This window comes from Acomys russatus, chromosome 8, assembly GCF_903995435.1.
Source record: "Acomys russatus chromosome 8, mAcoRus1.1, whole genome shotgun sequence".
In the NCBI taxonomy this organism is placed as follows: Eukaryota; Metazoa; Chordata; class Mammalia; order Rodentia; family Muridae; genus Acomys; species Acomys russatus.
Window position 1 is genome coordinate 40,999,253 of NC_067144.1, and position 17,982 is coordinate 41,017,234.

Consider the following 17,982-nt stretch of genomic DNA (forward strand, 5'->3'; position numbering starts at 1 on the left):
TTAAGTTCTATATTTTGCTAAGCATGTGAATATAATGCTTACATATTTTTCATTTTCCATACAATCTTTAATATATTTTCAGAACTTTTTTTTCACACATCTCTTCCCTGGGCAAATACTACAAAGCTTTGATTGTTACAAAGTTCTATTGTGGATATTTATTTTTCCAAGGCCTTTTGTGACTTTCTACTATTTTTCAAATATCTGAGATTTACTACTGTAATATTTTGGAAAAAAAATTTTTAAAGGAGTCAGCTTTTCAATTTTTTTCTCATCTGCAAAGTGAAAAATCCTATCATAGCATTGTTTAAGTCTGCATTTATTCCATCACTAGTAAAATTGAGTATTACTCCAAAACTTGCTTTTTATTAGTGTTTCCTTTATATTCTTTCTTTTATATTCTTGCCATATTCTGCTGATTATTCCTTTGTTTATTGTATGTAGTAACCCTTTCCACGTACATGAACTGAAAACCATTTTAGTCAACTAAGAAATTATTTTAATACTATTATTTTGTAGTATAGAACTTTTATCTGATAGTGTTGATGGTTCCTGTCTTCAGTTTTAGGTCTAGAAATATTTCCTTCTCTTCAGTCTTGTAAACATATGAACTAGTATTTTGTTTGCTGTATTGGTGGTTTATTTTTAAGGTTTTAAATCCTAATCTACCTGAAGTTTATCTGGCTATGAGAACTGATTTAGAGACCTGGCTGTCCTCCTTCCCCCTTTCCTCTACCTTTCTGTTTCATAACATAGCTAGTAACTTTTTTCCAGTTTCATTTTTCTTATTATCCCTTATTGAATAATTTTCAGTCTCTCTTTTATATTCTTATGCATGTTTGAGTCTACTGGTAGGTTTCAAGTCTATATATTCTAAACTGTCTTCTTGAGAAATTTTAGGCACTATAAATTTAAACAAGCTTACACTAGGTCTAAGTTCCAAGAGACAGATAAAGAAAGTTCTATTTTGGGTGAGTACTTGCCTATCAGAACCTCTTGGGGGAACTATCTCAACTTCACATAAGCTGGGAAACCTGATCTATTCTATTCATCAGTTTATGACATATCTTTTAATTCACATATCCCTATATTTTGTCATGTGAAACAGTAAGTTTCCTTTCATTAATGTCTCCTTTTTAGAATATGAGAGATTTAACATCTTCTTCAGTTTTGAATGGGGACTGTGCCCTGGAAATTTTTGTGGTTCTGAGGGACATGTGTTCTGATGATTTTATGCTTTTCTTCTACTTCCTTATTTTTGTTTAAGTTTGGAGAAAGCAAGATCTTGGGCACCACAGGGTTCTGAAAAGGCTAAGGACAACTAACCTGAGGTACATCCATAAAATGCTCTTTAAGAAGAAACAAAAACCCCTTGAGATTGAGAAAGACTTGCTAATCAAAAAGATCAGGATAAATTGAAATCATAATCTGCAGCACTGAGAGTGAACTAAAGGTTTGTATTGGAATAATAAACAGTTAAGAACACTTATCACAAAGCATTCGCAGACATTTTTGATTCTCTAATTTGTTCTGAATTTCTTCAAAATAGTAGTTTAAAAGTTTTTAACAAGAAAATCACCTCACTGTAATCAACTCACAAATAAAAACATCACACAATTAGATTAGGATAGTCACCCAAGCAAAGCCTTGTCTAGTCCCAAACTATATGTAACTCAGTTAGCTCCCACAACTAGAAGAACTTTCCTAAAGCATTTGAGCTTTGCTTAAGATTTTACATTTTCACATGTAATTACATTAATTACATTTTTATGTGATTAATTCCCTTAAGGAAACAATTAGCTTTATACTCTCTTTCACTACTCATTACTTAAAATTTCTAAAGATCTTAGGGACTGGATATGTAGCAAAATAATAAAGTGCTTGCCTACCACGTGCAAAAGTACTAGGTTTGATCCTCAAGCACTGCAAAAAGAGAAAGAAAGAATTAAAACATATACTGGAAAGAGCACAACCACCAAGAAGGCTTGTTGCTTTTCAAGAGGACCAGAGTTTGGTTCCCAATATCCACTGCCTGAGGCTCTCAAGCACCTGCAACTCCAACTCCAGAGTGGTCACATATGACCAAATGCATGTGTGTGTGTGTGTGTGTGTACGCGCGCGCACAGAGAGAGAGAGAGAGAGAGAGAGAGAGAGAGAGAGAGAGAGAGAGAGAGAGAGAGAGAGAGAGAGAGAGATGAGTGAGAGAGAGAGAGAGAGAGAGAGAGAGAGAGAGAGAGAGAGAGAGAGAGAGAGAGAGAGAGAGATTTATAATCATCTTTAAGAGCGAACTATAAAGCTGATTTTGAGTTGAGACTAAACTGCCTTTAACGGATAGGAAGAACAGCAAACAGCTTATTGGCTAAACTAGGAACAAAATATATCTTTAGCTTAAAAAGTCTTATTGTATGTACTGGCAGAATTGACAGCTAAAGGAAACTTGCTAAAATAAAACAACTCCTGTACTTGAATCAAGAACACCTCGGTTTAAATACCTGCCCTCTATTATTCCTGTGTGACTTTTCCAGTTGTTGAGCCTCTCTGTCCCATAATGTTGAAGGTTGTGCCTACGTTTCAAGGTTGCCCACGGTCTGGCTGATATCTTCTCAGTTTCTCGTCTCACTCTTTCGCTTTATTCATACACCAGCCAAATTCTCCTATCTGCTTTCTGAGAATTAGTTTGTCAAAGGATTACAGGATGGCAGGAAAGCACTCAAGAATCAGCATGCTATCCACATGTAAGAGCTTAGAGGTAAGCTGAAGAAAGAGACAAGATTAGACAGAGAAAACTCCAGAAATGCTATTTTGTAAACTTTAAACATGTTAGTAGAGTGGATTGCTGCAGTTTTACTACCCCAATCAAACAATCTTACTCAGTTAAATTTTTTTGATGATGAGATTTCAACTAAACAATGTATACATCGCATAAAAAGGCCCCCATCTTGGGCAGCGTTTAAGTCCACCAAGCAAGCAAGCTAACAAACAGCGTTCGCCAAAAGCAGTTCAATACATTTTCGAGGTTCCTTAGTATTCATCAATATAAACTCAACTCTCCTTTTCCATCTCTCATGATTAGAGAGTAACTCGTTTGGATTAAAACAACAACAAAACCAACAAACAAACATTGGGAATTAGCGTGGACTAATTCTAAATCGGACAGGGAGAGGGTGTCTTCTGGCTACCGGAGTGGAAATGGCTGAGAACAGGTAGAGGGAACTTTTTGAAGTACTGGAACCTGGCGCTGGTTGCACAGCACTACAACCATAGTAGAACAGTAGTGTACACTTGACAAGGGTGAAACTGCCGGCCTGTAAAACAATACCCAACAGAGTCGAATGGAAATGAAGAAGGACAAAATCGGGATGGGGGGGGTGGGGTGGAAATACCTTATCTTTGAGGGCAATCCAAGGGCCACGGGGCTGACAAGAACAGGAATGGACGCACTCTGGCACCCGTTTCCGCGGTGGGATCTTCGCCGGGAGGCTCAGCCTTCTTCTCTATGCCTCCGTAGGAAGGATCCCTTGTCCCAAGCGCAGCCTCTTCTACAAATTGGGGGAGTCAGTGGTTTCGGCCCGGATGAGAGCATCAGTGTTTAAGCAGGGTCCAAGGCGCGCGGCGTTCCCTTGGTAACAGGAGCGTCTTCCGGTCCCAAAGCCACGCCTCCTCGGGCGTAGTAGCGCATCTGCTGTTGTGCTCTTACCTCGGAGAGTAAATAGCTCTGGGTAAAAATGGCTTGGTTCCGGCACAGGAACTCTGTGAGACAGAATGTGAGCAGCCTATGCGTCGGGAACCGAGTCCACCAGTAGCGTCTTTGCTGCTGGGACATGATGGGAGTTGTAGGCCCGCGCACAGCCTGCCGGGTAGCTGGATGGGCGACGTTAGCTGCGCGCGCATCGCTGGGAGCTGGACTCTTAGGGTCCCGGTTCTGGTTAGCGCCTAGGTCTTGGCACTGATTTGGGTTGACCGCCTCTCAACCGCAGAGGGTGGCTTGAGGTTGGGAGAGGATCTGCCCAGAGGAGTTCTTCCTCCCTTCCCTGGCTCAGCTAGGCCTGCAAGCGATTCCTGTAGAGGTATAGCTGCTAGCATAGCCAAGAGAGGGAAACTGATGTAAAAAACTGTAGTCAGTTTTTAAAGAGGTTGGAGACATCATTTGGCAAAATGTGATCCTGTTCCTGCTTCTTAGCTGGAGAGATTAACACCAGGGGTGAATTTGTGACTACAGGCCTCAGGATCAGAGAGCCTGGTGGCCAGGAAAGGCTTTTGATTGTCAATAGATGAATTTACCTTCTTAAATTCACTTGGAATTTATAGCAATAGAAATAAATTGGGCTAATAGAAAGATCCTAGATAGACATTTTCCCTCACATTTCTCTTGTTCTCCAATGGACAGGCTACAAGTGCAACAATTTTAAGATCTACGGTTTTGGGTTTTTGTTTTGTTTTTCTTTTTCTTTTTGTTTTGTTAGTTTTTCAAGCTAGCCATTTCCACCATCCTACTTCTCAACTGATGATTTTCATGACAAACTTGTGTTTAAAATTTTTCACCCCTTTTAATTGTTAGCATAAGTGAGGGGTGTTAATTTACCTTTTTCCTAGCTTGCAATATGTTTACTACTAACGAATTTGGCCTATTAACTAGACTGGGGTGGAGGCTGGGGGCTGAACGGAATTTCAGTGAAGAGATGGTGGTCGCAGAGTGCTTTCTCTGTTGCCTTTCCAAATTTCTATGGGTTGCTAATGTGAAATAAAGCGTGGTTCTGGTCTCCCGACTCTTGCAAGGCAAAAATGAAACCAAATGAACAAAACTATAACTATGTCCAAAAGTATTGACATAAATACCTTGATTAAATAAAGAATGGGAATATATTATACTTTACTCTGTGCTCTGGGAAAATTAACCTTTCTGTATATTTCATCTTCATCTTCATCTTCAAAAAAGTATTTTATCTAGGGGTTTTGTGGACTAAGGAAAGAAAAGAAGTATACATGTCTAACTAATAGCAAATGTTCAATAAATGTTTTCTTTGTCCTGTTTTTTAAATTATTACTCAAAGAAATTCAGCCCAGTCCCTGATGTAGTTGTCTTTAACTTCTGACCCCAAGTGCATTCCCAGGAAGCTATTAACTGCCTCTCTTTGATCCTGAACGTTGTGACTCACATTGACAAAACATGGGTGCTTATTTGCTTATATAATGTTTTCTCCTTAGACATAGAATAGAGCTTATGTCTCTGAAAAAAATGTTTCCCTCTTTTGGGTGGAGTGCATCATTTTTTCTTGGTACAAGGTGCCTGGAGAAACCTAAAAGTATAGGAGACAGACTGAACAACCAACTTTACAGTAAAGTTGGGTGACTTAAAAAAAATCATTTTATAGGATTTATTCATTTTATTTTATGAGTGTTTTGTCTGATTATATGTATGTGCACCACATGAGTACTTGGTATCTGAGGAGGTCAGAAGACTTTATAATATCTACTGGGACTGGAATTAGGGATGGTTATGAGCCACCATGTGGGTGCTGTGAGTTAAACCTCGGTCCTCTGCAAGAGCCACAAATGCTCTAAACCATCTAGCCATCTCCTCACTCCCAACTTAGATGATAACAACAAAAGGTAAACAGTTATTTTAGATAAGTGTAGTTGACCTGCTATTTTGTTATTAGAGATTAGAGTCCACGCATAATCTGAATTCTGTTTGTAACCTAGAAAATGTTGAAAGATGATCCCTAAAGCAACACAAACATTCCAGATGCTTGAATCTGCTGTTTTGATGCTTGGCATCTGTAACCTCTCTGGAGTACCCAGAAGCACCACATAATTCCATTTGACTTACAAAGTTAGTTTGACTCGCTCGATTTTATTGTCAGCACAGCAAGCTTTTAAAACAGTATGTGTTTTTTTTCCCCCTTGAGTCTACTTAAGATACACGTATAAGAGCATTTAGGTACCTTCTTGCCACTTTTCATTTCATGGTGGATTATTCCAACTATAGTCTGACAATTATAAAAGAGTGAGATACAGTGGATATGTTACTTCTAATTATCTCAGGATAGTGCAGGTGTATTTTTCTTGTCAGCAACTTATAAGGAATCTGGAAAAGCCCTGATTTATAATTTAATGGAAAAACTGCAGTGGATAATGATGGTCTAAAGATTTGTTAGAACAGTTGGTGTTGTGTGTGTGTGTGCACATGCACACGGTATATGTATCTGTATAAACTATCTCTGTAATACATAATTTCATTCACCCAAATCTCACAAAATATTTGCCAGTATAAAATCACTACAAAAATACGTATTCATTAGTTATAGTGATTTCTGTGAATTTATGCCAAGACCTCACAGTCTGTAATTATTTTGAAAAATTACAACTATGTTTTTGCATACAGAATTATTAAAGTTCTAAACAACACCTATACATATATACTAAAAAGTAAGTTACAATAATATACTTTCACATAATGGTACAAAACATCACAGATTCAACCACCAAAACTGTAACTTTTATTTGGTAATAGATATTTTAATAAACAGGCTTTCTCCATCTGTAAGACCCTGATAATGCCTTTTAGGAAATTATAGAAAAATAAAATACAATAATTAGCAATTTGTACTTTGTACAAAAATCTTACTATGTTGCTCAGCAGGTTGTTTTGCTAAACACCATATCCTTCCAGCCAACAGATGACATATATGTGCAATGCAATCCAGCATAAACAATCCCTCATTTTGAGAGCTGGACATCCTATAACACTATTAACTTGTATGCATGCCAGCACATGAAAATTTACATGGAATATTATAGAAGACTTTATAAGATGAAAATAGTACCACATTCCAGCAAAATTGGGGTTCTTCCCTGCTCTAGTCAAGTAGGTAATAGGTGGGGTTGCAGTTCAAGTAATGCACTTTGCTGCATTTGTGTCTCTACTATATTGTAATCACAACTAAAAAGAAGACATCCGCTGTATAAGCAGCCTGGGAGGAAACACATATGCCCTAATAGTGGAATGATTCCAAATTGAGAAGCCATGATGTGGTGCTATCCCTTCTAATTGTCACAAACAGGTCTAGACCCTCTTGTAAGAATAGATGGCCACAGTGCTAAACATTTGATGATAAATAACCTCAACTCAGTTTACAAAGACTTCATAAGCATTTAATTTATGGAAGGGAAGATAATCTCTGTGAGGGATTAAATAACTCATTCTAGACAGGTGATATCTAGGTATCTTATAGGAATACACCATTTAGTATTATTTGTTAGGAATGTGGCACAAAGGTTTTTGTACTTAATATTTTGAGTGCATCAAGGATGGGTGTGGTGGCACACACCTTTAATCCCAGCACTTGGGAGGCAGAGGCAGGCAGACCACTGTGAGTTCAAGGCTGGCCTGGTCTACAAAGTGAGTGCAGGACAGCCAAGGCTACACAGAGAAACCCTATCTCAAAAAAACAAACAAACAAACAAAGAAAATGTCTACCATTTAAAATTTGATGGGATCATTTAAATATCCAAAGTGTTTCAGAAATAGGCATTTACATGTATACTTACATAATTGTAGTTTTGGCTATGCTAAAACAGCAGAAATATGGAGAAGTATCTTAGCCTATTAGTCATAATCTAGTTTCACATGAAGTCCAAAGAAGAAAGATTCATCTTTACATTCCCACACATTGGATATAGACGGCATTTCCAGAAACGAAGCACCAAGCACTGTTTAAAACAAAATCCTTTCTGTTGAGAGGGAAATGAATAAAACAACCTATACTGCCCATCGAGTTCTTCTAAATGACAAAATATTTGAGTGTTTTCTATGTGAAAACAAAACAAAAATATTTTCTTCTAAATGGTTAATATCTGGACACTGATTTTTTCTTCTTAAATTTTGGATGGGAGCTTAAATCCCTCCAAAATATTATTTAAGAATATTGTCAGGCTAAATAAACACTATACATCTTTCAGAACTAAACTATTTTTTCTTTTCATAGCTTTTGAAATAGAATGTATACCAAATGTTTCTGCTATGTCTTCTGTAATATGAAAACATAAGTAAGAAAACAGAAGAAATACTAGCACCCTTGAGAAGTCCTTAGTCTCCGCTATCTGGGCAGAGAAGACCCATTAGAGTTCTTGAAAAACAACTGTAGGGTCTTCTAATAAGATAGCCTAAAATATTTGATGAAGATGCTTTTTGAAATATTTTTTAAGTTTTCCCCACTATTTACTATACATAAAGTCCAATCAAGTGTATATATATAATATATATATAATTTGCATATGTATATTATATATTTACTTTCCTACTTTAACAACTTATGTATCTTTCTTTCAGCCTATACTTTCGTCCTAGCCCCGCCATTGACTTTTCTTGGTCAAATCAAACTACTCACATAGCAACGTCTTTGTCTTTCTACCACAGATCTACCAGTTTAGACACATATTGCACAGTCCCTTCCCTTGCACTGAAGTTCTATGTACATGTGCCTTTTAAAAGTAACCTTTCTATTTTGTTTGAATACCAATAAACCTTCTACCTCTTCAGTCTTTTTCTATGATTATCTTCTTTTCTGCATAATCAGGTTCTGGTCTGTCAATTCACTCTCATTAGTATGTAAACATGCTTTAACATCCTTCATCAAAACAAAACAAAAAAAACAAAACTGAGAACTCTGCTGACCCTACTCTCCTTTGCAATTATCCTATTTTTCCTGGCTTCTGTCACAAAAAGTATTTTTGAAAACTTGCTTACAGACTCTGATTCCATCTCCTATCTCTTTTCTCAATCCATTCCAGGCAGATTTTGACTGCACTGATTCATAGAGACTACCCTCAGTTAGAACTTCAAAGAGAACATTCTAGAACAAAGTTGCCATATCCAATGACCATTGCTTTGTTGTGCTTTTGACTTCTTTTCTCTTTTGTTTTTAGATTTTTTTAAACTTTGTATGCATGTATCTGTGTATATGGGCACATGTGTGGGGATGCCCCAGGAGGCCAAAGAGGATATCAGATCCCCTAAATCTGTGATAACTATTTTGAGCTGTTGAATGTGAGTGCTAGAACCAAGCTCAGGTCCTCTGCATGAGCAGTATACACTGTTAAGCCATCACTCTAGACTTGATCTTGACTTTAAAACTCCAAATCAACTGCATTTCTCTTTCCTGTACCTTACCTTTCACATCTTGGTTTACTCTTTCTTTCTTTCTTTCTTTTTGTTTGTTTTTATTGTTGTTGTTTTTGTTTGTTTTTTCAGACAGGGTTTCTCTGTGTAGCCTTGGCTGTCCTGGATCACTTTGTAGACCAGGCTGGCCTCGAACTCACAGTGATCCACCTGCCTCTGCCTCCCAAGTGCTGGGATTAAAACTTCTTGGTTTACTTTATTAGCTTCTCTGTATAACCCCTAAACACTGAAATCTTTTTAAGCTCAATTTTAGTCCTACTTTTCTATTGTACAGGATTATTATTGGTCTTAAAAGTGTATGTACTGATACATAGACTAGTGAACTTCAATTCCTGATCTCCAGTTGTTAACAGCAACATCTACACTTAATAGTTCCTTTTAACTCTCAGATGCAACTGTTTATAACTCGTGTGTGTGTGTGTGTGTGTGTGTGTGTATACATGCATGTGTGTGCCTGTGATTTGCCAATTGGGGTAAAGTGGCTGATCAGCAGGCCTCAAGGATCCTCTTTTCTCCACCTATCAGCTATGCGATTACAAGAGTGTCATGATGCTAGGTTTCTTAAAATGAGGGTTCTTGGACTTAAACTCATGTCATCAAGCCTTCAAGTAAAGCAGCCTACTGCTGAGCTGTCTCCCCACCTACAAGTGCATACACAATAGTTCCATTTGAGTATCTACTGGGTATTTCTGGCATTGTGTAGCCCAATCAAATTTGACTTTTCCCCTTCAGTGTTCCTACTTCACTGCCATTAAATCAATTGCTAGTTCCCCAAGTGGCAAATTTAGTTTTGGTTTTTCTGTCTCCTTTATCCCTCATTCCCAATCCACCAAATAAACCTGACTTTTAATCATCTAAATTCTTCTATGCGTCTCTATCTTTACTATGTCTGTTCTAACAAAAGCTCCCTTGTTCATGCCTTTTGATTCTTTTTCCTCATTACTATTATCTTTCTCTTTATATTCTCACACACTCTACATTCCCAACTGCTAACTGCTCTCTCCACTTGGAACTTTGTTCTCAGGTTTCTCATGGATATTTCCTTCAGTTTTGCAGATTGCAGTTTAATATCATATCTGTACAGAATCTTTTTTTACCATTTATTGTGAAGTCATAATCACTTGTAACTGTATCATGTAAGTTTCATTATCAGTATAACACATGGCTATCGTGTTTCCTTACTTTTAAAATGTCAATTTCATGAGATTGGACATTGCTTGTCTTTCACTAACCATTAGTACTTTGCTGTATGTCTGTATTTATAGTAAACACATTTAAAAATAAATCAGTTATGTAAGCATATATACTTATTTTAAAATTGAGAAATTTTATAGTTTGGGGCCAGTAAGCTGACATGATTTCCTTTATTTGTTGATGTTTTAAATATTATATAGTATAAATATGATAAAAATTGGGCAAGTCATAGAATTTTGACTATTTGTATTAAATTATAAATACTTCTATATGTAATAAAGAGTGGTTATGAAATAGAGAAATGCAGTAGTTTAATTTTTTTCAGAGGGTTTTGGAAAATTGGAAGAAAATAAGATCACATAAGAATGGAATAACTATCTGCTATTCAGTGAAATTTTAAACATCAAATAAACATAATCAAAAATACCTAGAAAAATTATACATTACTATCCTAAATTCACTAAGTGAGTCATGGATTCCCTTTCTTTTTGTTTCTCTTATTGAAAAATCAAAACTACTTGTTTTTTCTGGCTTGTCTTATACGGTATCTGGTTAGCGTGAGAGAAAAGAAGAATCACTTGAGAAAGGGAAAAGAAATTTTAGCTACTATAATGACATTTGTTTTCAACTTTTTGAGAACTGGAAAGTTAGTAACATTATGTGATTAAATGGAAACACAAAATGTGCCACCACAATCCAGCTACACAGCACTGTACCCTCAGCCCATAGAGACAAAGAAAGAAGGACACTAAAGCCAGCCTGGGCTACTTAGTGAGACTCTATTACAAAAAATGGACCAAATAAAACAAACACCTTTAAATTCAGACACTAAGCTGTGGCTCTTAAAGCAATTGGGGAAAGAAAGGATATAAGGATTTAAAGTTTAAAATGTTACATAAAAACCAAAATGTCACATAAAATTTATATGAAGATAGTGTATTTTAAAACATTTAATATTATGTAAAATATATGTAACATCTTAAAAGTATGTTGATTGTAAACCCTTTCATGTCAGTTCTTTAGTATCTTTTAGATATGTTTTTAAGTTTAATGTCAGAAGCAAAAAAAAAATCCATGAGGTGAATAATTCATTAACATGTATACAATATTTTGACAATCACATTTAACAAATTACTATTTTAAAAATCTTTCGAATACATTTCTTAGAAATCAAAAGCATTAATATAAGAAGGTTCAGATATGACCATATCCCACTAATGTATTTTTAAAACATAGTTATTTAATTTAGATGTGTTCATGAATTTTTCTAATTTAATGTAATTATATACTTCCACAAAAATGAGAATTTTTATATTATATATTGACATCCTCAAAATACAATTAAGTTTCAAAATTGCCAGTAAGAATAATATGACATAACGTTATCTGATTCCTTTCTAATAGTTTTCTTTTTAAATGAAGTAACCACTTTAGCATTAGCTATTCTTTTTATTACTTTCTGGGCTATAATACTTGGTATTAATGTTATAGTTAATGCTATCGTAGTAATCTTTCAAATATGAGGCCATAACAAGTATACCTGAAATTTAGCAAGCACTGTTAGTTAAAATTTACCCTTTTGGGCTGGAGAGATGGCTCAGTGGTTAAGAGCACTGCCTGCTCTTCCAAAGTACTGAGGTTCAATTCCCAGCACCCACATGGCAGCTCACAACTGTCTGTAATGCCAAGATTTGACATCCTCTGACCAATGAACATAAATTAAAAATTAATAAAACATATTTTTAAAAATTTACCCTTTCAAAACAAAATGTAGACGGTTGATATTTTCCTTTCACACAAAATGAAAACTAAACTCATGGAAAAAATCACACAAAGGCATTTATATTTTATATAAAGGGTTTCAATGTCAAGATCTAAGGGGAGTCATTTTAACAAAATGATTAATATAATATCAGAAATGAAATACATTCAATGATCTTTCAAGTGAAGTGTTTTTCATATGCATTTCTGTTACCATAGTTCTAATATTGTGTCCCGCTGCCCCCAAATGCTCCCATTTCAAGTTTTATTTCTATTTTTTTTTAACTCTTGAAGGACTAATTAAAAAAACAAAATTTAATGGAAGCTCCATGTTTTTATAAAAAGAAAATGAGAGTTTTGCATAGTATCAATATATTAATATAATGTTCTTTGAAGAACTATATATAGCACAGGAAGAAAGACCACATTGAATTAAAACTCCAATGAAAAATATATACATGCTTTCCATATAGTGCAGAAAAATTTAAAGCCTCAGTATTTGCTTATTGCCTATAATAGCATTGTCTTAATGATACTTTGAGTGTATGTGGCAATGATATTTTTAAATAATATATCAATTGATATATTAAATAATATATCAATGATATGAAAATAAGTTGACTTTGACAATAATCACATCAACGACTTTGATGAGAATATAGCTTATTCAGTTCCACATTCCTTAGCAAGTGAGTGGCTACCGGTTTTATTTTCTTAGAGTTTCTAAAGACCTTATTTTTAGGTAGATTTAGTAAAGGAAAACAAATGTATGGCAACAAATAAATCACGCCCAGTTAAAGTATCATCATGGCTTTGATAATAATATCCATAGATCAGAATTATAAAGAACAAATGTTACTGCTCCTGTCAAATTGAAGCAATATGTTAGATATGTTAAATCAAATTCTGCCTAGAACACAAACAGCTAATTCTACAAATAACTCAACGTAGAGAAGCTTCATGACATCACAGAAGCAGCAGAGCATTTCAGATAAAACCTTGACATTTGCGGTTTGTGTTTAGGAATTGGCTTTTTTCACAACCATATGTCATGATTTCAAACATTTAAAATGGTATTGGCTCTTTCTAGAAGAGAGGAAACAGAAGAGTGGGAACTACAAACATGACCAAACTTGTGATGAAATGCTCCTCATTTTAACCGGTGTGTGTGTGTGTGTGTGTGTGTGTGTGTGTGTGTGTGTAATTCAGTGATGGAATACTTGCCTTCCTTGAGCACCAGCACAGAAACTCAAACAGCAGTTCACATAAATATTGCTTGGTATGTAACTGTTTGTGCAACTCATGAAAGCAATTATGACTAAATGTAAAACCTGAACTGGACATATGGAAAACAAGGGTTCTTGTGTCCCCAGAATTTTCTTTATAATCATGTACTAAGTGAAGACAAGGCTGGATCTCCCTTTCTAGGAGGACTAATGAGATGGAGAGCCTGATGCCAATTGAGTAGGGATCCTGAGGCAGTGCTGTTATCTACTTTTCAGGTGTTCTAATGCACTAGTTGATTACATGCCAACTAAAAATGCTATAGTGACAAATTAAAGATGACTAGGAATAAAAATGATGTAGAAACATGGATAAGGACAGGTATGTATAACTTGAGAGATTATCATTAATAAAATAAATACTTTTAGAACTTACAACTTGTGGGATAAACTTGTGGGTTAACCTGTACCTTATTTGCTAATACAAAACTGGAAACCATTTGCCATGGGGCTGTGACTGAAAGGAACCACACCTTCCTAATATGCACAATTCTCTCTTTTACAATTAAGTCTCAACCTTTATTCTGTTTTGCCAAGTATTATTTCTTTAGTGCCTTTGCTATCCTCAAAGAAACAAACAAACAAGCAAAAACCTGGTTGTACTTAAGGGTAGAAGAATTAACCTTTGGAATTTTCCCTTACTATGAAACAAATCAAAGATTTCCTTTTTGAAGAAAGGCAGCGGCGTGAGTAGCAGGTGTAGAAATTTAAGCAAGGGCAATCCTTTGTTTTTGGTTATAAAAATTGGTTTCATCGGGAAAGTATTAAAAGTGACTTGGAATCATTGCGATGCACAAGCATTGTAACTCTTAGATTCTTTTTGGAAAAAATTGAAGTTTACTTAGAAGTCCTTTACCTCCCTTTGAAACTCAAGTTCTCTTTGCTCACATGCTTCATTTAAAATGCAGTAACTTGAAAAGCTAAACATTTAAATATATTTCATGAGTTCAAAGAGAAATCTACCAAGCAAACGTAAAACCCTCGATTCAAGAGCAGAGAACTCAAGTCTTCTTACATATAACTCAGGCCAAGTGATAAGGATGCACAAAACAATTCGAACTAATGATAATTTAAATCCAACTACTATTCAGTAAAAGAAGGTAGTTAAACTACATCTGGATGACCCGTGTCTTCTAGATCTGCCCAATTTTTCCCCCAGAAGACATACGTATCATGCCACACCTCCTCATAACAAAATCCTACTGTTTTTCTAATAAATCTTTAAAACATGTGACTAATTATTGACTTTTAGAGGGAACATTAGAGAAAGGTGGGATGTTTATTTTTATGGAATCTAACATTTTTCTTCCCCTTGGCTCTATTCGACCTAGTCATGGGTAATCACTTCCTTCCCTGGTTAATGAATCCTGTTTAGAAGGATTTTATGCAAGTTTTGAAGTGAAAAGTATTACATTGCTAGAAAATTTAGCTCAGGTGAGAGATTAACTTCAAGTTTGGTGTGGAAAAGAATAGCTGTTTTTAAAGGCTCTGTGAAGAATACGTTCATACATGGGCTGAGTTCTGATGAGCCTATCTTAACAAACCCACAAGCGTCATTCCCTCTACCAGACAAGAGGAAGGGTGTTCGGGAAGAATTTAAGGAGATTCTGACGTTCGAGACCTTTTTATGAAAGGGACTGAAAATGCAATCCACTCTTGAGTTCCTGTTTGTTTATTCTTATTCTACAGCACGCTCTAATCCCAAGTGGCAGAGTAACCGTAGCAAACTGCAAGGCAGCAGTTTACAATTTAAATATGAGGATTAATAGAAGCCAATGACAGTGTACTTAAATTCATTTTTGCGGAAAAAAAAAATTATGCCTGTTGGAAGCATGTTGTTTTGTTCAACTATTTGTTCAGCTAAAGCAAATAAAATTTATACTTTTCTGAAAATTATAGAAATGAGAAAGGATGTTGGAACTGTTGATCATAAAAAGGGAGGGTTATGTGACTTCATTGCTGAGGGAAAAAAGAACGGCCCCAGTTGTAGTCAGTCTACTCTTCTGTGGTTTGGAATCTTTCGAAGAAAAGCATTAAAATATGTTCTGATTAATTATGAATGCGAGTTTATTCAGCTGCATGGCATTCAAGTTGTGAAAGTTAACATGATTATTATCTAAGAAGTGATGCATCAGCTTTAAGCCTCTTTTTTTGCATAAAGATACAGATCCTCTATAAGTTAACATTTGGCTCTTAAAATACTAATTTCTTTTTATTCAATATTCACTTTCCTAGGCTAACTGAGGCTGCAGAAAATAGTTACCTTTCATTTTGAAAGTTCTTTCTTTTGTGCTTTATTTCTGTTAAGCAAAGGCAGAACCTATATCCTCTGACTTGAAGGGCTTCCATTTTTACGCTAAGACCCAACATGCTAAAACTGATGTTTTGCAGCCTGCCCTGCCATCCAGCCCCTTCCATGTAAGTTTACTAGAACTTTATAGACTTGCTGTGCTTCACTATGATGATATAATGAGTGTATTGATAAAACCCGAGACAGAGATAGTATGGGAGATTTAAACAGAAAACAGATGAAAAATGTAATAAAGGAATAGAAAAAAGAGAGAGAATACTGGTAAAAATCTTGAGATGAGAATTTAACTGACTTTCTCCCAGAGTGTAAATTCAATAGAGAAAGATATTGAAATAGACGTTTATGACAAGGTTGGATGATATGCAATTTCCTCTTCACCATCACTGCTGTAGAAGACTTTATGAAAACTTTAACTCTAACTGATTAAATTTGGCTTTCTTTTCTATTATGGGCTGTGACAAGCTTTAGAGTTTTGGTTAGAAGGTTGCCTTATTCAGTTTGTAGCTGGTTAGATTTTAAGAAGTAATACAGGCATAACTAATCTGTGATTATAGCCTGCACAGCTCATTTATCAGCAGTTACAAGGCAACTCTGCAAATTTTCTGTAATTATTCCTGTTACACTGTCATCACTTCTGATAATTTTTAGCTGAATGATTTAAATACCCCATTTTTCTTCTTGATCATACATTTGTTTTACATTTTTGCCTATAGACCAGAAGTTGACTATCAAGTAAATAAAAAATTTACATGGTCTGCTTTTCAAAATTCCAAGAATTCACTCATTAGAATTGATTAAGATTTCTTAAAAGCAAGTACATAATGTATATGCACATTTTAGTTATTTGAGATTGCTCCTAACTGTAATTATGAAAATTATTACCTTATGTTTAGGTAATTATCTTATACTTGTATGTGGCGAATAAATCTAGTTATTGAATGGGATATGGGCACCAGTAAATCTCAAAATGTTTCATGCTATATTTTTAACTAAGTGTAGTATTTTAACCATGAATATTCCCAGATCTTATTCCTCTTGGACCATAGGGTGCATGGCCATTAGGCAGCAAAGAAACAGATATTCTTACAATTTAATATGTCTGTTTAATTCTGTACATTTCTGACTTGTTCTGTCCATAATGAAGTTCACAATTTAACATTATCATGCCCATAGCTTGGTAAATTATAAATGTGATTTTACAAAACTTGGAAGAAGGTATGGTGAGGGGCGCAGGGGGAAATAGAAAGAGAGTGTTCTAGTAAATCAGAAAAGACATAAGATAAAAACACAAATTAACTAGAAATAGAATTGTATCATTATAATTTTAAAAGAAAAAATTAACAGATTTTTAATCTTGCCATCACTGAATGTGAACCTCTAGAATTGTAAATACAGTTACAGAATTTATTTCATCAAGGCATACAGATGCTACCGATGTAGTCCTATGATGGACCATATTATTCTATTTCTTATTTTTCTAAATAACTTTGTATTATAAAAATAAATATATGATTAATAAATTTAATCATCTGCTTACATCTGTTGTCATTTAATAGATATTTAAATGCAGGTAAATATGGAAATTTTATATTTCCCATAAATGTATCCAGATTTGTGTAAATGTATCAAGCAAACTGCAGACTCTATGAGTGTCAGATGGCCATGCATGTTGGTGGCTGGAAAATGTTGCTAGCTATTTCTGACACACTTGCTTTAAATGTTATGGATTTTCCACTTTTTCCTTTCTGAATATAGTTAAAGAATATTTTAAAGACATCCTTTTATCTCTATACATGACTTTTTTTTAATGAGAAAAATTAAGTTCCAATAGGAAGGGAAAAAACAGGAGATGGATACGTTAAAGAAAACATATGGAAAGATCCAGTATAAAGGACCAATTAAAAATGGTACAAACAAGAAGAAAGGGAAAGTGATGATCTCTAAGTGGAAACAGCTGTGCCCTCTCCCAGTATTGTTTAGGGAGGAAGTTGGGTCTGCAAAGAGGGATGCCTTTGTCTTGGCCATCACACAGAAATTAGTTCACTAAGTCTGCATCTTTAGACAACCTGCTCTGTATTTTTCTTTCCTCAATACATGGCTTATTCTTCATCCATCATGATGGTAAGTTTTGTAGTTTCACGGGGAGCAGGTGATTTTTTTTAGTTCAGTTTGTTTAAAAAAGAGAACTGTTTTGATAAGCTGACAAATTCACAGGAAAAATATATCTGCTTTTCTTGCTGCAAGGCTCAGAG

At 35.2% G+C, this 17,982-nt stretch overlaps 1 protein-coding gene across 1 annotated transcript in view; it reads right to left on the bottom strand.

Annotated features, from left to right (window-relative positions):
* Window positions 1-3,668, bottom strand: part of Arl6 (ADP ribosylation factor like GTPase 6) — a 34,244-nt gene extending 30,576 nt beyond the window's left edge. Inside the window, exon 1 of the mRNA XM_051150101.1 lies at window positions 3,384-3,668. The gene's annotated coding sequence lies outside the window, so the exon portion shown is untranslated. The remainder of the gene's footprint in view (window positions 1-3,383) is intronic.
* Window positions 3,669-17,982: the final 14,314 nt, after the last annotated feature.